This window comes from Protopterus annectens, chromosome 3.part0, assembly GCF_019279795.1.
Source record: "Protopterus annectens isolate FY-2018-M chromosome 3.part0, PAN1.0, whole genome shotgun sequence".
NCBI classification, from domain to species: domain Eukaryota; kingdom Metazoa; phylum Chordata; order Ceratodontiformes; family Protopteridae; genus Protopterus; species Protopterus annectens.
In genome coordinates this window covers 1145114263-1145141948 of record NC_056731.1, presented here as the reverse complement: position 1 = coordinate 1145141948, position 27686 = coordinate 1145114263, and the positions used below count along the sequence as shown (strand labels likewise).

Here is a 27686-nt window from a genome sequence, read left to right as displayed (position 1 = left end):
GCATTTCTAGAACACATGTAATATAGTCACACACTTCAGACTTTTCTGCTGCACAGATACAGTCAGCAGCATAATCTGCACCCAAATGCAGCAACACTGAAGTCATTCTATTCAGGACTTCATAAATTGCAAACCAGTTATAGCAGATTCTACTCAAAGTGATAAACAGTCACATGACCTCAGTATGCACTACTCCTTACATGATGCATGTATGCGTCTCCCATTATCCCAGCAACCATGTTATAAACAAAATAATAATAATTTACATGGGGGCATCCCTCCCTACCACCAATCATAATCCAGTGTTGATGTTGCAATACTTTGCACAAGTATGCGCAGCTCCTCTTTTTGTGTCTTTCTTCCTTCTAAGTTTTTACAAATCCATTCAAATCTCAAGAACCACATCACCAGAAACACAGTCATTATAAAAAAGTCAGAATGACAACAAACACTTTGTGCTCCAATCATCAAGAAAGTAAAATGAAGATAACCTAATTGGCTTGAAAACCCTCCAAATAGCATTGCATCATAAAATTATTCTCTGAAAACATGCACCATCTAGTAATTTTTTCAGTACTGCAAGGAATAAAATGCAACACGAGTACTTTGCCAGTCCAAGGCACGAGATCCAGGACATAAGAATGCAGAAAAATGAGACATGATCTGGTTGCCTGATACACCAGCAATTCTACAGTTGGAAAAATTTCCTGAATTTTGAGAAACCCACTGGAAATACTTGACATTTATTTTAACTCTAAATCAGTTGAGAAAAGTATAAAACTCAGCATTAATTCTTGTGGAAGTAAATGTACTGAATCTGACAATGTGGCCAAGTTAAAATACATACAAGAGCAGTATGTAATTATGAACAGGCATTACAACAAACACCAAGACAGGCTAGTGTGAACTCTATAAATACGTCATTCAAGTCGGAGTGCTGTCAAGCACATGTCTTAGGTTTGCTCCCCTCCTCTTAAAGTGCAAGATTTTCCAGTAAGACAGACTCCAGTGACAAATTACAGCATACAACAACAGAACTATAATATGGCTGCATCCAAGACTCTGGAAGCCAAGAAAGTTAAGTGTTTTGGAAATGAGGTCTTGGCCATGAATTTTTTTTTCCTGTTGAATGTACATTTTATGTATGTGATGAAACTGGGCACTTGGTAAGAACTTGTAAGAAGAAAAAAATGAAAGAGCTGAAGGAGAAACCCAGCTCACAGAACACTCATCTTCTTTACATAGTGTCTAAATATTATAAATGAAAAGTAGATTTAAATGGGAATTAAACTAGAAAAGGAAGCATGTGATTTCTTTGCTTATGAAGTGTCATTGTAGTGAGGAAAACATGTAGTAGTACAGTTTTGCAAAAGAAATTGACATTTTTAGGATGTACGTATCAAAAACACACACACATATATATATATATATATATATATATATATATATATATATATATATATACACACACACACACACACACACACACACACACACACACACACATATATGGATTTACTTCAGTAAATCGAAAAACCATAAGAACAAAATTTGTAAAGGAGAGATGAAAAGCCCACATATTAACAACAACAAATCTTAAAGCCAAAACACCTAACGTGCATGTCCGGAAGCAACACAGAGATCGAACTGAAATTACAAAAACAACTCAAACATTAAAACGCATAACTTAAATGGAAAAAAATCAGCATTTTTGCATGGAGGGCAAGCCTCCCCAGCACCCCCCATCCCCTGCAAATTACACATATCAACTCTGAGATCGCACTACAGTGGGGAAAAGTGTACATTTCCTGATCCGCACTGTACAGTGATCTCCATTCATTCCATCTCCATTTTTCTCTTACATATTATGTTTAAAAGAACAGGGTGTCCAAGTACAGGGCAACCTCCATTCAAACCCTCAGAATACTTCTGAACATGCACATTAGATATTTCGATGTTTGATAATTGCAGTATTGTTAAGATCCATTGATGTTAATATGCGGTCTTTCCATCTCGGCTTTTTAAATTTCCTTCTCATGGCATTTCAACCTACTGAAGTAAATCCATATATACACATACATGTGTGTGTGTATAAATGTACACACATGCACATATAAAGAGGAAATCTTACTTTTGGCAGTAGCTGACGGTATTACTAAAGTTTTCGGAGAATAAGATAATCAAAAAACTAAACTAAACTAAACTGAGGAGAAATAAAGCTTTATAAAACTTATTAACACATAAAGGTCTATTAAATAACAGGATATACTAAAACAGGACCATAACTAGTACTAATGGTCATGCACACATCAAATCTAGATTGTACCCTGAACAGGTGCATTTCTTACGTAATGTATGCCAAGACAGAGGAGGAGACAAACTATTGAAAGAAAATCATGAATTGTAATCTACTCAGAGCGAGATACTCTCATACTACCTCTAAAACATGAAAGAACCATTAAGCTGTGTGGAGATAATTAACTATTAACCAATGAATCTTTGGAACTGTAGAATAGTGTGTGTATGTTGTACCTTTAAGAAGCATTTCAAGGTTGGCACATGCATATAAATAGCCAGTACGTGCTAGCTTCAGTGCCATTTTGTGAGTGCAGCCAGGGAGTGAGCATGTACGAGTGTAACAGTTTGTTTATAAGTTTATCTAAGTTAAGGTTATTAAGCCTCAATCCTGATGTGTTTTGTACATAATAAAGCTGCTTCAACAGAACCCACAAAGACTTGTCTATTTTATTCTGACTAGACGAGTGATAGAACAGCACCCCATATATGCTGCTGGCAGAGGGTCAGAAGTTTTCAAAATGGAATATCTACCATGGACACCAAACATTTGTTGACGATTACACTAAGAAATATCCTGATAATGGAATACTGCAAGTGCAGCCATACACTGTGTGCAGATGAAACCCACTATGAAACTCAGCAAGTTAAGAATGCCACATTGCAATTCTTCTAGGTGACATTTTATTTACCAAGGCCACACCACAGAAATTTGGGTACTTACGTATTATCGCAACCAGATTTTTGCGGTTGCGAATTTACAATACTTCTGTACAAACGAGGCCACAAACCACTGTAAGGTGGTATTTAGGGTCTGTTTTATTTGTTACCTTTCCGTTACAGGGTCTGTGTGATGGGGAAGACAAACGTTTGAGGAAACCCGCTTCGTGTTTTCAGAGTGCCTTACACACACGCACGCTTGAATTAGAATGGCTGCTGTTGTTCTGACGAACGGATTATTTTGACAGTGTGGAAGGAAGCAGCCTTCAGAGAAGGCAAAGGCAGAGCCTGTAATGATGGTGGTTTTGGTCACTTTTTTTTTGGGGGGGGGTACTATTTGTAAAGACATCTTCAGGTCAAAATTAAAAAAAAAACCGGTTGCTAACAGCCACAAAGTACAGGAAGAAGAGAGCATTGTCCGGCAATGAGATGTTTTGGGAAAGTGCTCTTACTACGTGTAATCATGGAAGTCATCTCAGTAACCGGGAAGATGCAATGACATGCTGCCACCAGGGAAGTGCATGCATAGACAGTTCACTATTTTTCTAATTTGTATTCATAACCCTGCATAAAAGATCCTTTCTTGTCAAAGAAAACACAGTGTCCCATTTTTAAAATCTTACCTGACACATTTCACTATCGGGAAGCAACCTTTACGATCGCAAAAATCTGGTTGCGATAATACGCAAGTACCGAAATTTGCAGAACATGAAATGAAGAAAATATTGCTTACCTTGAGATGCAAACCTATATCCCCACTTCTGCTAGAAGTACAATACCTTGAACATGGGGTAAATGCATACAGACTATCATGTCCTCCAGAAATTAATGTAAAAGCCATTAAAAAGTCTGTATCACCTATAGGATGTTACCAAAAAATACTTCCGTTATAAAATGTGGGTACCATGTTAACCCATCTGCCTCATTTCTTATGCAAAGATGTACACATCTAAGAAAATAGTGAAAAGCACTTCAAAAAAGTCAAAAATGCTACCAATCTGCTGATGTACTTATTCATCAGTCCCATGAAACATAACCAATAGTTGCCTCTCATGCTTCACTTTGAGTCAGAAACTGCGCTTTCACATAGAAAAGCCAGATGGCAATCAATAACCACTCAGTGTTGGGTCTTTTGAACTAGTGCCTGCTGTGGAAAAATATTCACAACTGAACATGGAAGTACAAACATCTATATGGCAGTGCTTTTACACTACACACACACAGGCACAAACATGCACCACTGTTCAAAAAAACAGTTCTTAAAAGGGATTTAGCAATGCTGCCAGAAAGTGTCAGGCTAACCATGACATACTTGCTCAGTAACCCACTTTTTCAGTATGCATTGAAAAGCAGTGACGTGAGGTTTGTGCTGTACTACCCTCCAAGACTAACCTTAAACAGATTTGTCACTATTCTTACCTTTATAAGTTCATAGTTAAGTACTAGGCTAGCTGCCACTGCACGTCATTTGAAGCCTAGCTAATTTCCCTTTTTGTGCTCAAAATAAAATACACCATTTGGTTATAGATGGGCAAGGCCAATCACCCCATGGTTAATAATTCTACACTGCCTCCAATGAGAATAACTGGGATCATACCATAGATAGTTTGAAGGGACCCATACATGGTGCCTCTGTCCATTAATAGTCCTGAGGGCAGTTCTTGGCATAAATTGTCTCCGTTTCCCATCCACAGACCTAAGTTGTACTTGAATATGGACAAGGGCGAACTTGTTTTACGTGGATGAGGAGTCTGTTTCAGAGCAGTGGTAACCCTCTGTGAGATAAACCTGTCCCTCCAAACTGTTCTGTTGATGTTGCACAAGAGGTTTAGATACCTCAGCAGAGAATTTATGATGCCATTTGACTTGCTGATGTGCAGTAAATACATCAATAATGGGTTGGAGGATGCCTCGTATGCCAGACACAAGTCACCTCTTGGTACTCCGTAAAATACAGAGTACAATGACAGAGCTCTGCATCAGTCCATGTAGGACATGTTTAGGCCTTGTATCCTTTTACTGAAGTACTTGTGTGGGTGTTACAGTTGTGTCTCGACAGATGTATGCCAAAGGGGGCATTACATTCTATGACTGGACTAATGAGGCTAAGTAAAAGGGAGAATAATGATATCCCTCGACACAATCCCTTTGTTTATAAACTGTGCAATATAGAATGACTTTATTACACTGGACACATGCTGATCAAAAAGTAGGTCATTGTCCACATAAGTTCTCAAATCCCAGACAAGTGAGTCAACTCTTACGGTCATATTGTAAATGTGTAAGTTTCCAGGGGTAGATAACGTCCCAAAGGATACAATAATCCATTTTAGCATTTAGTTTCAGACTGTTATTTTGGCACCAGTTATTTATTTGAAACGAACCTTCCTGCAGGACGGCCAAGTCATTTGAGGATTCAGTGAGTGTTTCTAGCTTGCAGTCATCTGCAAACTTAGTCAGAGCCCTTTGGTACTGGCTTTTACTTTAGAAATGTAGATAACAAGCAGTAGAGTTCTGAGTAAAGAACCCTGGGAGGACTCCACTGGTGACTGTTCTCTTTGTGGAGGTAACTCCCCTGTTTTGAGAAGTCTGTCAATCCAGCGAGTGACCGAGGGGTTTATTCACAGTTTATTTAGCTTTTCTACTATGCCCAAGTGGGAAACTGCATCAAATGCTCTGGTCAGTCGAGGTATACAGTGTGCACTGTTTTGCCTTCATCAACTGCTTTGGTGACCTTTTCAAAAAATCCACCAGATTGACCAAGTATAACCTGCCCTTGATGAATGCAAACTGAGATGGGTCCAGTGTTTGGAGATTTCCTAAGTTCTGACTGATTAGTTCCAGGAAACATTCTTTCCATGGCTTTGCATACGAGACTTGTCAGACGTATGGGTCTATAATTCCCCAGGTCTGTAGAAGGTCCTCCCTAAAGCAAGGGAATGATTTTTGCCATTCTCCATTCACTTGGTACAAAACCTGTACTGATGCAGAGTTTGAACAATGTTATTAGGGGTGTAGCTAAAATTATGCTTCATGCTATTTACGATGCATCTATGTAGTATTTTTAGCTTTTGATAGCACTTTTAGGACTTAGTCTTATGTGATAGCTGAAGGTGAGCCAGTTTCAGGTATATCTTGATGGACAAGTGGAGCACCTCAGGGTTCAGTCCTGGGACCACTCATTTGGCATCTACTTCTCTGATGTACAGGTCAACACTACGGGACTCTGGCTAACAAAGTTCACAGATGACTGCAAACTAGGAGCCATTATTGAATCCCCAAATTATGTGGATATTCTACAAAAGGGCCTTACAGAAACAGATGCTTGGTGCCAGAGCCATGGGCTCAAGCTTAATCCCAAGAAATGTATAGTTATCCCCTTTGGGAAAAACCATGTACCCATGAATTACCACATAGGTGGCAGTACACTAAACACCGAAAGTGTGATGAGAGACTTAGGGACACAGGTGGACTCACCTTCGATAACCACATCGCCACAACAGTCAGGAAATCCTTCTATGTGGCACACCTCATCACTAAGGGCTTTTCATCCAGAAAAGGAGGACATTGTCCCACTGTACTCATCCCTCATTAGACCCATTATAGAGTACAACGCCCAGTTTGGTATGTACCTCACAAGACATCAGCAACAGCTGGAAGGGCCACAGAAATACCTCACTAAAAGAATCACAGGCCTAGAGCAGATGTCATTGACTGTCCAGCTATACTCTGTGGCATATCGTCTACTCAGAGGCGATCTCTGCTTAACATACAAGGCCATGTCAAAGCCTGAGCTGTTGGACATGCTCCACTTAAAGAAATCCCAATCCCTCAGAGCCACACGCTCCAGGGATCAAAACCTTGTCATCACAATGAACAAAACATGCTGGAGGGATAGATTCCTGACTCGGAGACTCCCCATATCTGGAATAGACTGCCCATACCATGTCAAGCAGAGCGCCTCCTTGGCCCTCTTCAAAAGGAACCTTGACAATTGGATGGGAGATAGGAAATTCACCCCGGGGATCACATCAGTCGGATCTAGGGAAGTAAATATTGTGGGAAGAAATAGCCAGGGAATTGTTATGGCTAGGCTTGTATAGGCCCTAGGGATGATAGCCTAGTACCAACCTATGACAAATGGAGAGGAGAGGGGGTAAAGGTAGAGCCAGTTTCAGGTATATCTTGACGGGCAGATGGAGGGAAGAGAGGGGTAAAGTTCATAGGTTCATACTAGGCTATCTGCCCTGGGGCATTTATAAGCCTAGCCCGATTGTGTTTGGCTTACGCCACCCCTTGATTTGAGTATACTGTGCCCTTTTTAAAGTTTAGTTTACTGTGCCTCTGTCTAATAGTGACACGGAAGTAATCCCCAGGACAAACCTACGATCCTCCATCCACTCATCAAGATTCTTCTTGAAGAGAGTCAGTGAGGTGCTCTGCCAAACATGAACTGGAATTCTATTCCAGAGCGAAGGGAGCCTCTGAGTTATGAATCTGTCCCTCCAGCATGTTTTATTTATTTCTGTGGTGAGGTTCAAGTCCCTCGAGCGCGTGGCTCTAAGGATTTAGATTTACGGAGGTGGAACATGTCCATTAATTCTGGGTTGGACATAGCTTTATATGTCAGGCATAGATCACCTCGAAGTAGGCGGTATGCAACTGAGTAGAGCTGGAGTTTTTTTTAACCGAGCAGCATATGGCATCTGTTTGAGTCCCTTGATCATCCTGGTGAGGTACTTTTGGGGTCTTTCTAATTGCTGCAGGTGTCGGGTAAGGTACATCCCAAAGGGGGCATTGTATTCTATAATGGGCCTGATGAGGGATGAATAAAGGGGCACGATTACCTCTCTTGATCTAGATGTGAATCCTTTCATGATGAGGTGGGCTATGTAGAAGGTCTTTCTAACCACTTTGGCAATGTGGTTGTCAAAGGAGAGATTGCTATCAGCTTGGGTCCCCAGATCCCCAATTACTTTCTCTGTACTTAATGGGTTACCACCTATGTGGTAATTTGTGGGCACATTGTTTTTGCCAAAGGGTATGACTATACACTTTTTGGCATTTAGTTTTAGACCATGGCTCTGGCAACAGTTATCCGTCTCTGCGAGACCTTTTTGAAGGATGTTTGTGTCGGCTGGAGAGTCGATTATGGCGCCCAGTTTGCAGTCATCTGCGAACTTGGTGAGCCATAGTCCTCCCACGTTGGCCTGTACCTCAGAAAAGTAAATACCGAACAAGAGAGGTCCCAGGACAGAACCTTGTGGGATGCAACTTGTGACCGGTTTCGAGTCTGACATGGCTCCAGCAACTCTGACTCTGTGGGTTCTGTCTTTGAGCCAGTTTGCGACCCATCTTGTGACATAGGGGTTTATATTTAGGCTGGATAGCTTATCTATGATGCCAGAGTGAGGTATTGTGTCAAATGCCTTTGCGAGGTCCAGATAGGCTGCGTGGACTACCTTCCCTTCATCTATGGCCTTGGTGACTGTTTCGAAGAAGTCAACCAGGTTCAAAAGGCAGGATCTGCCCTTGACGAAGCCAAATTGGGTAGGATCTAGTGTCTGTAGGTCCCCAATGTCTTTGTTTATGAGTTCCATGATGATCCTCTCAATAGCCTTGCATACTAGGCTAGTCAGGCTTATGGGGAGATAGGCACCACCTTTGTGGAGTGGGACCACTGTTGCTGTACGCCATTCTTTGGGCACATATCCTGTAGTGAGGCTGAGATTGTACAGCAGTTTTACTTGAGGGATTAGTTCTTCTTGGAGTTCATGTAGGACGCAACCCGGGACGCCTGGGCTGAGAGCTGACTATATCATCCAGTTGGTTCACTATATCTTCAGCCTCAGTGTAGGTAACGTCGTTCACAATCACCTCAGCACACTGCTGTATTGTGCTTTTGAGATTACAAATGTTTGTCTTAGACTTCGGTAACCATTTTAGCCTCAAACTTGTTTATTAAAGGAAAACTCCAACTTAGAACTAAAAAACATATTTTTCATTGCATCTTTGTTTTTGAGCTAGGTTAATGCCTCAAAATCACTCAGAGTGCTTCTTTTACAATTTTAATGCGTTTCTCTCAAAATGGCAGATGATGGGGCCTGCCTTGGTAACATGATCTTATTTTCTTGCTTTCCTTCCTTCTTCCCAGAATACATTTCAAGTCCTCTTTATATGACTCATGCCACACATAAGGAAGTGGTGCGGTTTTCTCATGCCATTAAAATATAATGGCAGGACTATGAAGCACTGTCATCTAAACACACCTTCTATAAAAGAGCTGCTTCTCTGTTTACCTGACTGAGCCTCATTTATCGGTCTGCCAGAGCTTGTTCTATGCTATAAATAGCTGTTAGCTACTTGCAGCAAAAGAAAGCAGATAAACATTTTTTTTTAAGAGGAGTCTTTTGTACTCCTAACAAACTTGATAAACCCTCCCCCATACCCTCATGTTGAGGTGTGAAAACTTTCACTGCAGTAAATAATCCTTGCTGTACATTAACAAGTGACAAGTGGTAGGACTCTAAAAGCTTAATCTGTCTGCTACTTCCCAATGCCTTCAGTGGGAGGATTTTCTCTCTCTCATGAATGATGCAGACTTAAAATGTGTTTTACTAGTTCCTCAATTATTTCGGTCATGTTCCCCCCTCCTTTTTTTTTTTACTTCATATTTATTTACACTTTGGTAACAAGGAAAGCGAACTTGTCCCAGGACCCTTTTCAGCCACAACATAAGCTACACTGGCAAAGATAATAACAATTACTAAATGCACTTATCAATACAAATAAAAAAAATACTGACAGAAAGACATTGACCAAGATTGCATGTGGAACAGATAGCCAATGTGCGACAGTGACCAAGTAAATCATTGAGCAAGATATGCTAGAATGTATACATTAATAATGCTTAACTATACTATGTTGTTTATTATAAATAATTCATTATACACACATATACATATATACATGTATATACACACACACACACACATTTAAACACAGTGCCTACTTCCAACTTCTAACATGCACACACTAATGTTTGGCAGGCTGATTATTTAAACTTTTTATTTTAATGAAAACCCTAAAAAAAAAAAAAAAAAAAAAAAAAAAAACACATTTTCAGAACACTCTCGGCACATGTTAACATAGACCAAAACACACACAACCATGTACATATTAAAAAAAATGATTTAACCATCCTTATAGGAACAATTGCCCCAAAGTTAAGTACTTCTGATTTCCTTTTCTTAGTGTTCTTAATGCAAGGGCACATCGTAAATGCATGTTGAAGTAAATTCAGCTGTATATTATGGTTGCTATCTGACAGGGTAAACTACAGATTTAACTGTGTCTATGATATGTCACGCAGGTGGAGACAAATTTCTCTGCAAAGTATGTGAGAAGGTGAGTTTAAAAAAAGTAGGTGGGCTTTCCCTTCCTTTGACTCCGATGCAAGGAAATAAAAGTTTTAAAAACTACACGCAGGGTTCTGTTACATACACAATGCTGGAACCATACTGTAGGGAGAAAGAAAAACCAACGATTGAGTTAAACTGTATGCAAGGGTGGAGTTTTCCTTTAAATTACGACTGTTTTGATTATAATTCCTTATTCTGCGGTTTCTGCATAATTCATTGTTTGTGATTTTCCCCTTTTTCTCCCCCGTTATTTTTCTTTGTACAATGTACCACAGTCATGTAATTCTCTGTAGAATGAAAGATCTCTGATCTTCAATGTCATGTAAGGGATTAAACTAAATCTGTAAGTTTAGTGCATGAAAGTGATTCTGAAGACTTTTTTTTTTTTGTTTGCTTAGTTTTTTCACCCCTAGTGATAGCAATGATGGCTCAAACTGTTCGTTTAACTTCCGGTTTGGAGTTTTAAATCCTTACAAAGATGACCTTTATGGAGTTCAGCAGAAGTTCGGATGACGTTAATGAGGCCAAGTGACCTCTTCCATACCGTAGTGAAAGGCATTTAAGACAGGATGAATAACAAGGGTACTTTCATTTTGTGGCCACACTTACTATCACCGTTAGTTGACAGTGGTAAAAAAGACGGTTATGTCTTACCATAACATTCCATCTGTGTTGTTAATCTCCACCAACCTTTGACAGTGGGTTTGGTTCTGAACTCTTGGAACCGACTCAGCCATTATTTTCTAGTTTGTGCTCTCCAAACTCCCGAGGCCGGCTCTAACCATAATGCTCCTCACAAAAATTACCTCCGATAGAGTTTGCCAGATGGCAGAAGATAGCTATAGATCATCATACATACACATATAGAGATATATACAAAGAAGACGAGGCCATCTATGGATGCCTGATGAGAAACTGGATCAGAATCGGTAAGGCCTACTAAGAGCTTTAGCATGGGGGACGGTAGGAGGGTATGTCAAGGACTGAAGATGAACAACACATATGGAACGTTATGGTAAGACATAACTTCTTTAGCGGATATTGTTAATCTTCACCTAATCCTTGATGGTGGGACAGAATCCCCAGCAACTTCTGTACCTTGGGAGGTCTCACGGAAGAATATTCCGAAGCACCAGAGCCAAAGGATGCTCAACCTCTCGAGATTTGATCTAGTTTGTAATGTGCAATGAATGTATGGTGACAGGACCAAGTAGCTGCTGCACAAATGTTGTCTAGAGAAGCTCTTGCATGAAAACTGCTGATGTGGCAACAGCCCAAGTAGAATGAGCTTTAACTGTTTTGTGAAGTTGAAGTCCTTGAGATTGATAGGTGAAAGAAATACAGTCTCTCAACCACTTAGCCAAAGTAACTTTGGAGACTGCAAAACCCATTTTAAGGCAGAGAAAGCCACAAATAATTGGTCAGATTTACGGAATTCCTTAGTTTTGTGGAGATAAAAGCAAAACTGTCTATGAACATCTAGCAAATGCACAGCGTATTCTCATTTACTGGTAAAATTAGGAAAAAAGGTTGGTAAAACTATGGTCTGGTTAATATTGGATTCAGTAACCACTTTTGGAAGAAATGAGGGATTTGTTCTAAGTTGAATTCTGTCTTTATGAAAAATTAAGTAGGGAGATTTGCATAATAGAGCCTGTAACTCACAGACTCTCCTTGCAGAGGTGATGGCTACTAGAAGTAAAGTCTTCAAAGTCAAAAATTTTAACTGACAAGAATCAGCTGGTTCAAAAGGGCTTTGAGTTAACACTTGTAGGACTGTTGTCAAATCCCATGGAGGGATCGGATTTTTAAAAGGGGGTCTTAGCAAGGACAACCTTTTCAGGAAGTCTTTGGAAAGATTATGGGACATTATTAAGAGTCATTGTGCCCAGTATGAAAATTAGAGATTGCCACCAACTGAACTTTTATAGTCTAAGCAGAGGACCCAGACTCGGAGAGTATTCAAAAAGTCCAATATGTATTCAATTGAGGCAGTGAAGGGATCAAGTCCCTTATTTAAATTCCATACGGTAAATCTTCTCCATTTGTTCAAGTAAAGTTTTGTAGTTGTAGGTTTCTGATGTGCAATAATAATACGTTGGGTGGGCAATGACAGAGGGGTTTGCCTGGCAATCATGGGAATTGGTGAAACCACACAGTTTGAGGTGTTGCAAGCTGGGGTGAACCATGCCTCCTGGGTGAGTTTGCAGGTCTGGAACCGGGTCCAGAGTCCATGGTTTCTGTAGCAGATGAGGCCAAAGGAAGGGGAAACCAGACTTGTCGAGGCCAGAATGGGGCAATGAGGATTATGGTATTCTTCGTTCTTTTTGCTTTCTTCAGAAACCGAGAGATTAATGGAATTGGGACAAAGGTATACAATAGACCAGGCAGCCAATTGTGTAGAAGAGCATCCATGAGTGACTCCCCCGATGGAGGGATTAGGGCAAACTAACTTCTGCATTTGTTGTCTAGGGGAGAAGCAAAGAGGTTGTGGCAAGGTTGGCCCAAGTGATGGAAAATCTTGTCAACACTACTGGATTCAGGGACCACTTGTGAGGCATGAGAATAGTTCTGCACAATTTGTCCGCTATCACATTTGAACTTCCCAGAATGTGTGTTGCTATGAGAAAGTGGTTGGAAGAAATCACCCATTTCCATACTCTGACTGCCTCTCAACACAGTGGATATGATTTGGTTCCTCCTTGTTTGTTGATGCACCAGACCACTGACATGTTTGTCTGTTTGAACTGCAACTGTTCCTAGAGGAAGGGAATCCTGGAATCTTTTCAATGCTGATAGCACTGCCCTCATCTCTACAACACTGATGCGCAGGTTGGCCTCCAATTGCCATGTGCCTTGAACTGTCTTTCCCAGATAATGCCCCCCCACCCTATCTGAGAAGCATCCGTGGTCACTATGGCTTGGGGTTGAGGGAGAGTGAAAGACCGGCCCAGGAGAACCTGATCTGAATGAAGCCACAATTTGAGGTCTTGTAGAGATTGGTTACTAAAATTTGATAAGACATTGATTGATGAGTTGCTAGTTAACCACTGTAGTATTCGCATGTGAAATCTCACTAGAGGAACCAGAGTGACTGTGGCAGCCACTGAACCCAAGGTTTGAAGAATTAATCTTGTTGGGACTCTGTCGTTTTGAATGATCTGTCTCTCCAGAGCCATAATGTTCAGTAGTCTTTCTGGAGGAAATGAAGCTATTCCTGAGACAGTGTTTAATTGCTCACCTATGAAATCCAAACGTCGTGAAGGTTGCAGCAGGGATTTTTTGACATTTATCGAAATGCCTAGGGATGTGCAAACAGACAGGATATAGTCTCCTGCTATTTCTAAGTGATGGCTGGTGGTAGCAGTGAGGAGCCAGTCATCGAGATATTGGAATACTCGAAAACCTTGCAGTCTGACATGAGCTGCAACTACTGCCATGCATTTGGTAAACACCCTGGGGGCTGTGGTGATTCCAAAGGGCAGTGCTCTGAATTGGTAGTGACTGGGCCCTAGCCAGAAGCGTATAAACCTACTGGAGCTTTTCTCCATCTTTATGTGGTAATAAGCATCCTTGAGGTCTACCGAGCACATCCAGTCACCTTTTTCCAGGAAAGGAAGTATGGCTTGTACTGAAACCATCTGGAATTTGGTTTAGTGGACCGATTTACTGAATTGGCCGAGATCCAAAACCGGTCTCCAGTCCCCTGTTTTTTTGGACACTAAAAAGAATCTCGAGTAAACCCCGGATCCTATCTTGTCTGGTGGGACTTTTTTGGATGACTCGTCTAGCAGCTTTTGGATCTCTAAAGCTGCTGCCTCCCTTTGATTGGGTGCAACATCTGGGAATTTTTTCGGAGGTTTGGGGTTCACGAACAATTATTATTCCGAGCATCCATTTGTCCAAAGTTATTGTTTGCCAGGGTGGTAGGTGCAGGGATAATCACCCCCCCCCCCGACTGCCTCCAGAGGAAGACAATTGGGCATCCTTTCAGGGATGCTGACAGGAAGTACCAGAGAAGGATTCCCTAGAGCACTGATTTTGTGGTCCATATAGGCCCCTAGGGCACCATCTTCCATTGTTTCCCCCTCTGCCCTGGGGGAAATCTTTACCATGTGAGTCATAGAAAGGCCCTTTGGATTTCTTGAACCACAGTCTCTTACTCCTCTGATTCCTTGAGAAGGGTCGCTGAGGTGTAGAGAAATGTATGCTCACAGCAGATAGGGTCTTGCCGTCCTGCTCACTTCTGGTCAGTTTCCTTAACTTTTGGGCCAAAAAGGGTAGATCCGTCAAAGGGTGCATTGATGAATGACGCTTTGAATGGCTCTGTGAAGTCAAATAAATGCATCCAGGAATGCCGTCTGATGGCTATGCCTGAACCCGCTGCTCTGGACTTCCCTTTGGTTGCATGTGCTACGAGCCTCATGGATGAACTGGAGATGGATTCGAGAGTCACAAACTGGGAGGAGACCTCATCTTGAACCTCCACAGCTACTGCTCCTGCCAGAGTGTTAGAAAGTCCCTTAATCAACATTCTTTTTAACATGGTAAAGTGTGCCATGTAGTTCAACAACCTTAATGCAAAGGCTGAAGCATAAACATGCTTCCCGAATCTATCCAAGGTCTTAGACTCCTTGTTAGGAAGATGGATAGTGCGACTTACCTTTTACGAGTTCTTTTTTGGTGGCTGCTGCTACCACCACAGCATCAACAGGGATTCTTTTGGACCAATCTGGCTCCTCCTTTGGTGCAGGCCAAATACAGTCAGACCTTTTGGGAATAGGCTCTATGGCGTTGAGTATCTTCCAATCCCGCTGAGCGATCAATTTCACCAGTTCGGCAGGGGGCGGAGAAATTCAAGAAGAGGAGAGTTGGGTGCGAAAACCCTCCAGGTATACGGAATCCTCTGTGGAAGGTTGTGTGGATGACCAGTCACCCTCTGTTTCAGTATTTCAAGGAGGTCACTGAAGGAAACATCTTCAGACGGTGACTTTGGGGAACCTTCGCCTTCATCGAAGTCAGTATCCTCAGTGTAAGACTGGAATCGAGGTGCTTCTTCACAGGGACTTCTTCTGGGAGAAGTTCCGGAGATGTTTTTGAAGAGGTAACCACCAGGGTGGGTGTTACCTGGGGCTTTTGCACCCTCGGTCCAGGGGATGAGGTCAATGGCATCTCCAGTCGAGAGGAAGGGGAAGATATATGCCCCGACAGGGAAGGCAATGACTGGGAATCCACAAGGGATAGTTAGTGTCTTCTCCATGATATGGAAGGCAGGCCCCCCCCGTAGAGGGGTGGGAGCACAGAACCGAAAAGGACCGTTTCTGAACAGGGGTCATACCCTGCACAGAGGAAACTGCCTCTGCATATGGAACCAGAGTCTGAACTACAAGGGCCAACGCTCCAAGAGGCACTGATGGCTCAGACGGAGCCAAAAAAATATCATGCATCCCGGAACAGTCCATTCAGTCCCGACCCCGGGAGTCTCCCGGTGCAGAAGATCTGAAAAAACTCAAGGTTGTAGTTGGAACCGACTCAGAGCCAGGGCCATCAGAACAGAGGACTACAAGAGCTCAAATAGAGTTGGAGGAGTGTATGTAGGTGTTCTAGAATGAGCAGTTTCGATGCTGGCTTGGCTCAGACCCGAAGTTAATCCTCTTGCCATCAGGAGCTGGTCCGCTAACCTTATAATGTCCTGTTCCGATAAACTTTTAGTAGACCTCACCGAAACCATGGAAGGAGATCTGGACCATCTGACTTCCACGAATGGGGTGTCCTTAAAAGGGTCCAGAGAAGGAGAGTACAACGTCCTTGGTGCAACAGGTAACTCTGATGGCTCAGTCGGAGCTGAGGCGGAGGCATCAGTGTTCCAAATTTGTCTTGCTAGGCACCGATAATTCTCCCGGTGCCGAAGAACATTTTGGAGCTGAAGAAGTTTTAGAAATTTTTAAGTCTCTTTTTTTGAATTGTGGAAAGAAATTCCCGCTTCCACAGTTTTCTCTTTAGATCCAGAAATGGCCTCGTCGAAAGGAGATTTTAACAGGCCTTTCAACAAAAGCTTATTCTTTCTTTCCATTAAGGTACGGGAGGAAAATCTGCGACAAATAGCACAATTCTCTTGCAAATGTATTTCGCCTAAACAATATACACACAGGGTATGCCCGTCTGAGTTGGGCATTTTCCCCTCACATTGGTACATCTCTTGAAACCAGAAGAGCCCTTAGGTTTCATTGGAGACTGTTTCTTAATTTCAAATATGTCCGACAAGAAAGCTAGAAGATAAGTAGAGAGAGATTTTTTTTTTTTTTTTTTGAAAAGCAAGAAAAAAGAAAACGAAGGTAATTTGAAAATAAAAAGAGGGTAAGAGTTACCAACAATGGTAAGTAGGAAAAAATACCTCACGGTAAGAGAAAAACAGTAGAACAGGAGCGGGTAGCTTAGATAAGATAGAGTTAACTGCTAGAGGTTTTTTTAGGTAAAAGTTTTATAACTCACAAATATTAGCCAAGGCTTGAGAGAGTGAAGGCACATCTGGTCTGAGACATGGCAAACGCGATCTGAGGTAATCTCTGTGAGGAGCATTATGGGTAGAGCCGGGCTCAAGAGTTTGGAGAGCGCAAGCTGGAAAATAACGGCAAAGTCGGTTCCGAGGGTTCGGAACCGAACCCACAGTCAAGGATTAGGTGAAGATTAATAACATCAGATCTGCTGTTTTTGTTGTTGTTTATAAACACACTTGCTACTGGGCTAAGCGAATGAAGTGGGTGGATTATTGAAAATTTTCTGTATATAAAACATGAAGTTATTTTTATTTCGTTTATTTATGCAGAAAACGTGGTATGAAACTTAGGGATGTGTCAATGGATCAACAGCTCTTTAGCCAAGTGTCAAAGAAAAAATGGCCAAAACAACTTTTGCCATCAATGAAGTTTCCATTTTTCTCCATTCATGTGCAACCTCGGAATAGGTACATTTAAGTTTGAGGGGAATGTCCTCCACTTCGGGGTTGAAGGGGGGTTTTCCCCTTGCCAAAACACCTTACAGTTTCAGATATATATCATGAACGGCTTCTGGTTTCACTGAATGTCTGGAAGTCTACCTAAGCCATCCTAGTACAGAAAAAGTACACTGTCAGCTTCAGAAAGCAACTTCTGCCTCATTACTTGTTAATGCCATGCAAGTGAAGAAAAAAGTATGAAGCTTTCCAAATGTAGGACACTGAAATCCAAATATTCTTGTAAATGCAGTGATAAAGACGTGTGCAGTCAAGTGGATGTCATTATACTGTGTCTTGCAATAGAAAACTAACAGATCTCCAGGGGGGGTGAAATTCTTGTTCACAGACTGCTCCCATCAACAGCTTCTGTGAATTCTGGAGCATGCCTAAGTTTTTGAAATATTACAAGGAGTGTGTCTCTCTCAAAGACAAGAACTACATTTATTTAATCATTTTTATTGATTAGTCAGTCCTGTTAGGCCTGCATTCCCTTTCTTTTTTTTCATTAAAGTTCCATGGGATATTTAACATTCTCTAAAACTACCATCAACTGAGGCAGATGGGACCTTAATTGAACATTTCATCTAAATGTCACATCTGAGGGATGGGGGACATTGTCACTGCTTCAGTGTACATCTACAGAAAGTTTTTAGGGGCAGAAAACAATTGAATTGAATTCAGTTCGTGTCAAATGTGTCTACATTCCATCAACAACATTGTTTGTGAGACTTCTAAGATGGGTGCACGCTGATCAACTGCTTAATTTTAGCTCTCTCGCTGTGAAAAACTCAGATACAACAGCCAATGAAATTGTCATTTTGGGTAAAATTCAATTACTGGTGAGCAAGTACTAGATAACAACGAAGAAAACCTTTAGAGAACCTGGAAGAAAATCAATCAGAAAACATTAAAAGAAAGTCATTGGCTGGGAAGGATCCTGCATTCAGCAAAAAGCAGTTCAGCTTCAGTTCAAGAGATGGCTTCTAGCAACTTAGATGAAAAATAAATTAAATATGTTGTTGTTTCAGCTTTTCCCAGTTAGGGGTCACCACAGCGGAACTCCGGTCCGCTAATGATTGGCAGTCAACTTTTATGGTGTCGAGGTGCCAGCCCGACACCCAACCTTCAACGGAGGCATGCCCATTCACGCATGTCTTTCTAATGCCACTCGACCGCGGGGAGGACATGCAGACGCCACACAGAAGGCGCTCCAGCAGAGAATCGAATGGGAGAACCTCTTGCTGTGAGACGACAACGCTACCGCTGCACCACAGTGGCATTATACTCTGAGCTAATTAAAATAAATTTAACTTCGTCTTCTTCTTTCAGCTTTTCCCGGTTAAGGGTCGCCACAGTGGATCACCTGTTCACTCATGATTGGCAGTGGAGTTTTACAGTGTCGAGTTGCCAGCCCGGCGACCAACCTTCCACAGAAGGCACACACACACACACACACACACACACACACACACACACACACACACACACACACACACACACACACACACACACACACACACACACACACACACCTAGGGCCAAGTTAGAGTGTCCAATCCACCTGCAGCGTATCTTTGGGATGTGGGGGGAAACCGGAGGAAACTCATGCGACCACAGGGAGGACATGCAGACACCGCAAAGATGGCTCCCCAGCCGAGGATCAAACCTGAGAACATCTTGCTGTGAGGCGACAATGCTAACCACTGCACCATCGTGGCCGGCCAATTAAAATAAATTTAACACCGAAAGAATATACATCAGCTCAGACAACAAAAGGTTAGAAAAAATAGTTTACATAGCACTTCAAATTAATGGAAAACGGCAAAAAGCAGAGGCTGAAATAAAGGAAATGCTGGCAGAGTATGAGGCTTCCCAAGCTGTGTGAAAAAAATGGTAAAGTAGACATTATTCACTGTACATCTGGCAGAAGAGAAGCAAACATCCCAATAATCGAGGAAAGTCACGACAAAAGGTGACGTTCAAGCTGCTGTATCCAGCTGACTTCAGAATATTCTTTTCTAAAAGAGCAATGACATTTTCGGATGCAAAGTTTATCCAACAAAAAGTGAGTCAGCAAACAGAAGAGAACTCTGTTTCTCATTCTTCTGACAATAAAGCTCATGCAGAGGCCTTGCCAGTAAAATATTTCCCAATTTTCCAAAGGAAAATACGTGAGAGACCAAAAAAAGCAGAGGAGTTGACTAGAAGAATCAGTGGTACCCTGGACTTCAACCAGAGTCGGGTGATGGGACATGGAAGTGAAGAGGACGAAGACCAGCAACTCTGAAATTAGTGAATAAAAGGGAGACTATAAAGCAGCAGTCACATTTCTAAAATATGGCTTTGCAAGAAAGTGGTGGCAAAAGACTGAACTTCTGCTGCCTTTATTAAACTTGTAGGGGGACTGTAAACATATACCCTACTTTATGTTATTAATGTTTAGAAAGACACTTAAAAGAAAAAAAAATACCAAGTAAACAATTTTTGTTCTTACTACTATATGTACACACCATTTCATGAAATAAACTGCATGTTGCACAATAAAGCAAATTTGTACAGTGTCCAACCTTCCATCCACCCACAACTTTTTCCCCCAATTTTTTGCACATGGGGTTGGGGTGTCACTTCAACAATGACCATTATCTAGAGCCAAGGTTCACACCACCGAGTGGCTAGCCCTACTGTAGTTGATTTCCATATCACACACTCACATGCACGCTCACACCTATGGCCAATTTAAAAGTGCCCAATCCACCTACTGCATGCCTTTAGAATGTGGGAAGAAACCCACACGAACACAGGGAGGTGTGCATCTGGGGTAATTTAAATGTGGGTGGATCTTTCCAGTTAACTGCTGTATGTGTTAAAAGAAAAACTACTTTAGTTTGCAAGAATAAGTTTTGCAATATAACAAGAGAAGAAAGGATGGACTGAAGCAAGTTAATATCATGTGATCTCGGGCTGCTGGGGAACAGGTGGGGTGTGAAACTGCATTAATTATGTGTACAATTAAGATGAATAAAATAAGAAAAATTAAGGGTGAATATCTAGATTAATGGCCCTATGCTTAAGTTAGAAACAAGTTATGGAAAATGCCAAGTTTCTTGTACCTGCAGAGATATTAGCTTGTTTTTTTTCCCTATTAGCAAATTTTCTTAGTGGGAATAAGGAAGTCTGAAGATGAAGGCAGTTGTACATTCTGTTCTGAGTGAAACTTACAGAGACTGCTTTAAGCATCTGCAGTGATGTCAGCCTTTTTTCTCATTATTAACTAATTTTACATGGAGACGAGATGTCTGCAGTTACAAGCAATTGATCTTGAGAGTTCTGAGCATTCTTTGCTAAGGGAACCACAAAACAGTTCAGTGAAAAAAGTATGGAGTTATGGAAAGTGAATAAAAGATAACAGCCTGTATACTTTTATGCATTTAATACAAAAGTGTACAATTTAGTTTTATTTAAAGATAGCCAGCACAGTCTCTCAGACCTAAAAGTTAATGTTTTCTGAAGGCCTATAAGCCATTTTCACATCTTTTCTTATCTCCATTTCCCCTCTCAGAACAGACACCAGTCAGTGCAAGTGAGAACACAGACTATAACATGTAATTTAGCATGGGTAATCTTAATTTTAGGTTACGGAATGTCAGTGGGTACAGCTGTTAATTTGGGGCAATTGTTCCTATAAGGATGGTTAAATCATTTTTTTTAATATGTACATGGTTGTGTGTGTTTTGGTCTATGTTAACATGTGCCGAGAGTGTTCTGAAAATGTTTTTTTTTTTTTTAGGGTTTTCATTAAAATAAAAAGTTTAAATGATAAGCCTGCCAAACATTAGTGTGTGCATGTTAGAAGTTGGAAGTAGGCACTCAAAAAACTGCATCTATATTAGGTGGGAACAATGGGTCTACTTCAGTTGGTCGACGGACTATATTGTTGAAACTGACATGGTTGAGACCACATGACTGGCAATTTAGTTTGTCGATCAATTTGAACAACCCAAACAACATCAGCAAGCAAAACAAAGCTTCTGCAGGGGAGTAAGCCTCCCTACACCACCACATACCCTGATAATATATATCAGCTCCAGGAGCACACTGCAGTGAGGAAAAAGGCACATTCCACAATCCCCATTGTACCACAATCTCAGTCAAAGCAGTCAAACTACATTGTAGAACATGTGGTCTCAAACATGTTGATTTCAACAATTTAGTACATCTACAACCTGAAGTAGACCTGGGAATAGTAGCCTTTTTGCTGTAATGGCTATGTTATCTTGGAACATGAATGGTCTTGCAGATACCGACTAAAACAAACAAAAAAAAATAAAACAGAGTACTGAACTGTATTAAGAAATGCAGAGTGCAAACATCAATGTGGCAGATGTCTTTGAAATGAAATAAGCATTTGAATTTTACAAAGAAAGTATTTCAATATGTATATTCAGAAGAATATCAGGGACAAATGAAAAGGGGAGTAATACAAAGACTGCTAGAGGGGCTCCAATAGTGAGAGAAGGGGGTAAAAGACAAATGGTAGATTTTTGGTACTAATCAACTAACAACAAGGGAGGGGGATTATGCTGGCATGTACTTACACGCCATGAAAAACTGCTATTATGGAGCTTATAAAACTTTTGGGAGAAATAATCAGCTTTCAGCAGGGAATATTACCTATAGGTGTGAAATGAAACTTGATATGCAATACTGAGGATGTATCAGGGGGATTTAAATGAGAAAATATAACAAGAGAGTTAATTTACAAAGACATTTATGAAAATATTTGGTATGGAATATGTGAATTCAGTAGCAGGAATACTTACAGAATTTACATATTACTCCTTGAGGTACAATAACTGGACTACGTTGAATAGAAATAGTTCACAGGAAGCTGTGCATTTAATTTAAAGCTTCAACACTCATCCAATAACCATTTCAGATAATGCACCAATAAAAAAAGAAGATAAAAATGCAGGGTAATTAAGTAAAAATGAGACAATGGTGCTTTCTTACCTACTTGTTAAAAAGAGAGGAATAGGTAGTGGAAATTATTTGACAGAGAAAACGGACATTTCTTCAGAAATTATAGCTAGTAAGTGGAATAAAATGAAAATTTTGTTTAAAATAGGGCAGAAATAAAAGAGAAAGACATGGTTAAGAATGGGAATTATTTACAGGATCTGACAAAGTTTTAAGTATAAGGGGAATCTCACAGAGCAAGAAAAGGCTCAATGCAGTGTGCTAAAGAGAAGACAAGAGTATTTGGAGAATATGCAGGACTTTAGAAAAATTGTTGTTAAGCAACGTTTTTTTTTTATACAACTTGAGCATAAAAAACTTTCAACACAGCAGCTTGGGCAATAATGAAAGGGTTGTTGCCAAACTTAAGGATGAGCCTATAACAAGAAAAATAACCATAGATGCTCTACTGGCATTAGAGATGCTTCATAGGAGGTTACTAGGCTCACTGCCCTAGATAGGGCCTTAACAAGCCATGCAAAAACAAAAAAAAAAAAAAAAAAAAAAAACAACACACCTGACTACCCATATTGACCATGTATAGACCATCATTTTTTGCAGAGAGATTCTGTGATCAGCACCAACTGCCCCTGTCCATGAGGAACATAGGTGCCATCCCGGAGTGAATTTATGGTCACCAAGCTATCAAAGTTGCACTTAAATAGGGTCATTGAGGAGCTCTGCGTCACATGGGAATAGGAGCTTTTTCCAGAGGACTGGCAACAGCTGGGACATACTTCTGTCTCTCCAGCATGTTCTGTTAATCTCACAGATTAGCCTGAGATCCCTGGGGCGATTTGTTCTTGTCCCATTTGATTTTCAGATGTGCAGCAATTTCATTACGTCAGGGTCCGAGACTGCTCTAAAGGCCAGGCATAGGTCGCCTCTCAACAGCCTGTATGATACAGAGTACAGTGACAGGGCTTTCAGTCTGTCCATGTATGTCATGTTTTGGAAGCCATGGATTCTCTTTGTAAGAGATCTCTGTGGTCTCTCCAATTGCTGCAGGTGTCTGATGAGGTGCATGCAGAAAGGAGCATTGTACTCAATTACTAGTCTTATAAGGGTCGAGTACAGTGGAGCTAGAGCCTCCCTGGTTTTGATCCAATGCCCTTATTTATAAAGTGCGTAGTTTAGAATGCTTTTCTTATCAACATGGTAGTCAAAGTTTAGGTTGCTATCAACTTGTGTTCCTAAGTCTCACTCCACTGAGCTAGAACTTAGAGGGGTGCTATCTTATGTCATACTTTGCAGGAGGTGCTTCTTTGTTAAAGGGGATAAGGAGACTTTTTTGCCTTAAGTTTTAGTACGCGAGTTTGGCACCAGTCATTTGACTGCATCAGCCCTTTTTGAACTATGTTATCATTTGAGGACTCTATGACTGTAACCAGTTTACAGTCATCTGCAAACTTGGTGAGCCACAGGACATCTACCTTCGCCTGGACTTCAGAAAAACAGATTCCAAACAGTAGAGGGCCAAGCATAGATCCTTACATTATCCCACTGGTAACTTGTCTGTTGGTGGAGGTGGACTCTCCCAACTTTGACAGTATGCATTCTGTCAGTCAGCCAATTTTCTACCAATCTAGTAATGTACTGGTTAATCCACAGCGACCCATTGTACACTGTCTTTTAAATGCCCCTACATAGAAAAAGAAAAACATATAGTCATTTGTACAACAGCAATCTGAACCATATAAGCAAGTAAAGAGGGAGAGAAAAAAATGAAGCAGCCAGTGGTCAAGCAGGACATCTCTGGAACATCACAAATTCTGGGGGCATGGGGACAATCTGGGTCTCAGCATGCGCTGCTGCATTAACTGGAAGTGTATAGGTTATTCATTCTACAACCATCTTAAGCCTCCAAAAATAAAGAAGGCCACCATCACTGTGAAGAGAATCTCTAAGACCTCTCCAAAGGTAGGTCTAGCCTGCTTATATGTTGTGGTAAAGTCCTAGAAGAGATCCTCAGAATGACACAAGATGACAGATAAGGAGTCTAGGAAAAATGTTACTGGAGGTGTTGTGAGCAGGTGGAACTCCCAACAATTATTAAATAAATAAAGAGACAGACAGATCATCTACCTTGAATGTGGCAGTAAAGTTGGCCTGCTAACCAAAGATGCAATCAGGTATACTCTGTTTACTCAACAAAAAACGGTTTTCCTCTCCCTAAGCATCTCACGTTATTGTTTAAATACCATAAATATCTGTAAAACTAACGGCTACAAAATCAAACAGTAAAAAGCATACTTTGTAATATTTCTGTATAAAAAAGTCTATTTATTGCTGCAGAGAACACTGCTTAAAATGTCTTGCATACTAGAACATATATGAATGTACATTTTTAGAATATAAGATGGAGACAACAATGTAAGGTTTGATTACAAAACAGAACTTTCTGGCCAGGACCCTGCTGCCAGCAATATTCTAGAAGCTCAATACAGTTTTGATAACGGACCACCAAACCATCATGAAAACAAACAAGCTGTCAAAGCACACACGTAAGTAAATTCCTTGCCAAGTCTGTTGGTAAGATGGGAAACAACATAGTTCATATTTTTTTTATTCTTACCAACTATCATCATTCATCCCATGGCTACTAACAAAATCTGTGTCCGTACAACTCTGCGGTTAAAACAATTGACAATTTAACACCGTCTATTCCCAACCACTTAGAGAATGCGACACTATTAAGAGTTAAACTTCCCAGAATTAACTTTCATTAACTAGTCAACAAAAGCACACTAAACTGCTAAAGCTTCACACAGAAAAAAAAGGCCCATGACATAAATTTTGTTTCATGAAGGTGCCAACTAAATAGAAACGTTAAATGCATGACAGCAAAAAAGGTTATAACTGCATAATGGACACACGAACTTATTAATAACGGCGCTAGAAAACTTAATGCTTCAACATTCGAAACTGGTCTATGCAGAACGTGCAAGCAAATCATAAGTACTCTCTCCAGGCCCGAAAAGGAGCAGATAATATAGCTTTCTCACGTATACAGTTAAAGAACTGTTAACTGAAGGAAAGCTGTCATTCCCATTTTCCTAAAAAAAGGGAAAACATGTCCGGATCTCCCGGCTCTATAGCATCAAAGTGTTCTAATGCAAAATACGTTTAAACAGAGCAAATGTGTTACCGATACACCCAAAATGAAATCAGAATGTTACAATAAAATAAATAACAGCTACTCAGGGTGCAGTTTTGCATTCTAACAGCATCGATACAGAAAAGGGACTGCTGCGAAATGAAGCTAACTCTTGCACTGACTGTCCAGAGCAAATCACTCACCTGCTGTTGTTCAAATTTTCCAACTTAAATCCAAATTCTTTTTCTAGTGGAGGGTGCCCTGGAGAAATTAGAAGTACAACAGTTCTTAAAGTTTCGCTTAAAATCCAACTACTTCGGTTTTAGAGACTCATTTGTAATTCAAGAATACGCGATGGACAAGCACGTACTGCACTTGCAGGCAAGCATGAACCCCAATTATTTAAATATACAGTGCGCATTATCTTCAAATATATCTCAATTTTATACTAACGGAGCGATAATTTCCTGATGCTCAAAGCTGCTTTCATCTTCTACACTAAGTCCACTACTTAACCACTGTCAGTGTCAGGTATTCGTTTCCGGGGTTGAAACACCGGAATTAAAGTCATTGGTCGTCTCCTCCACAAAAGGGGAAAGGAAAAGGCGTACTTAGCAAGTTCCTTTTTTTTGGTATGATACAGTTACGCCATGTTTTGGATGGCAGACTATTACTTTCTTTCTATCCAAAATTCCTTTTTCCCATTTTTGTACTTGTACAAGGGGTCATTATGCAATAAACAAACAGCAATAGCAAACACTCATGATCCCAAGAAAAAACAATAATAATGCGCTCTAGTAAAAAAGCAATTATACTTAAATGCAAAAAAACCCACAAATAACTCAGCTCTGACTGGAATATTATTAATAAGTTTATTAAACCAGAAAAGCAAACATAGCCAGGTCCTAACCGTCGATATATAAACCTTAACGCTGGTTAGAGAATGGTCTCACATTTCATTTAAAGACTGTGCAGAGAAAACCTGAGATTTTCTTCTGTACTTGAGAAGCTGGAAGGAAAAGGTTGTATTTTATGAAAGCATAAATAAGCAGTTGGACTGGTATTTCACAGCATAGCTCTGTCCACATTTTCGCCAAATGACCAGGTTTTTGCCTCATATTTTTGGTCTATTGCACATAAAATTTGTAATTTTCTGGCAAATGACTGAGGATTAAAGTCACTAAATCATGACATGCAATTGAGTTTCAGATTTCAAAATCTTTAGAAAATTGAGTATAAAAATATCTACTTAAACATTTCCAAGCAAAGATCCTAAATCTTCTAGATTTTGTTACATATTTGGGAGACATACATATATCCCCCATTGTTTCTTTGTGACTTGCTTATCCAATCTCTCTTCCCAATCCTGACTAACCTCCTCTGATTGATTCTTATAGTTATAATGCAATATTTTATATGCTCTACCAATTCCTTTTTAACAGCAGTTTCTGTTCTAGATTCTAAAAAAAAAATAATTTTAGGAAGCCTTATTTTTTTCTCTTTGCCTATACTCTGATATCAATCCTTGATAGGGAAGGCATTCTCTCACCTGCAGTCCAAATAAATTCTTGGTGTCTTCCCATTCCATTACCTTTCCCTCTCTAGTTATTTTCTTCAAATACCTTATTGCCTTTGCCAGTTTTCTCCTATAAATTCCAGACCCTCTTGCCTGTTGTTGTCTGTATCCTAATTGCAGTCATCCCTATTGTCAGAATCTCCTATCTCCATTCCTGTGTTGGCTTAGTTCTTAGAATACTTTCTGCTATTTTAATGATTATTGTTATTCTCCGTTCATAATCCCAGTGTCTCAGTGTCTCCTTGTTTCTTGAGTTTCCGCCCTGCTTCATCATTATCCATTTCCACTTCGAATTATAGGTTTCTGCTTGTGCTATGTATAGGCGCCTTAACTATGTGGCTCTGAAATACCCCTTCAAATAGGGTATTCCCAATCTGCCTTATTCTATTGGAAGAATCAGCTTATCCTACTTGACTCTTTCCATCTTCCCCTCTCTGATAAAATCCTTCAGCTCTTTATTAATTGTTATCCACAACTTCTCCTCTGATTTTCCCTATAGAGTATTCTGTCAGAAATATTGGTGAACAAACAAATGGCTGTAACTTAGGAAATTATTCTTTTGAGCTG

General features: G+C 40.5%; 1 protein-coding gene across 1 annotated transcript in view; it reads right to left on the bottom strand.

The window, feature by feature from the left end:
• The window catches only part of ESCO1 (establishment of sister chromatid cohesion N-acetyltransferase 1), a gene marked incomplete in the record, with an annotated part of 993102 nt that extends 966973 nt beyond the window's left edge, over positions 1–26129 (bottom strand). Inside the window, 1 exon segment of the mRNA XM_044065376.1 lies at positions 25747–26129.
• Between the last annotated feature and the right edge of the window lie 1557 nt (positions 26130–27686).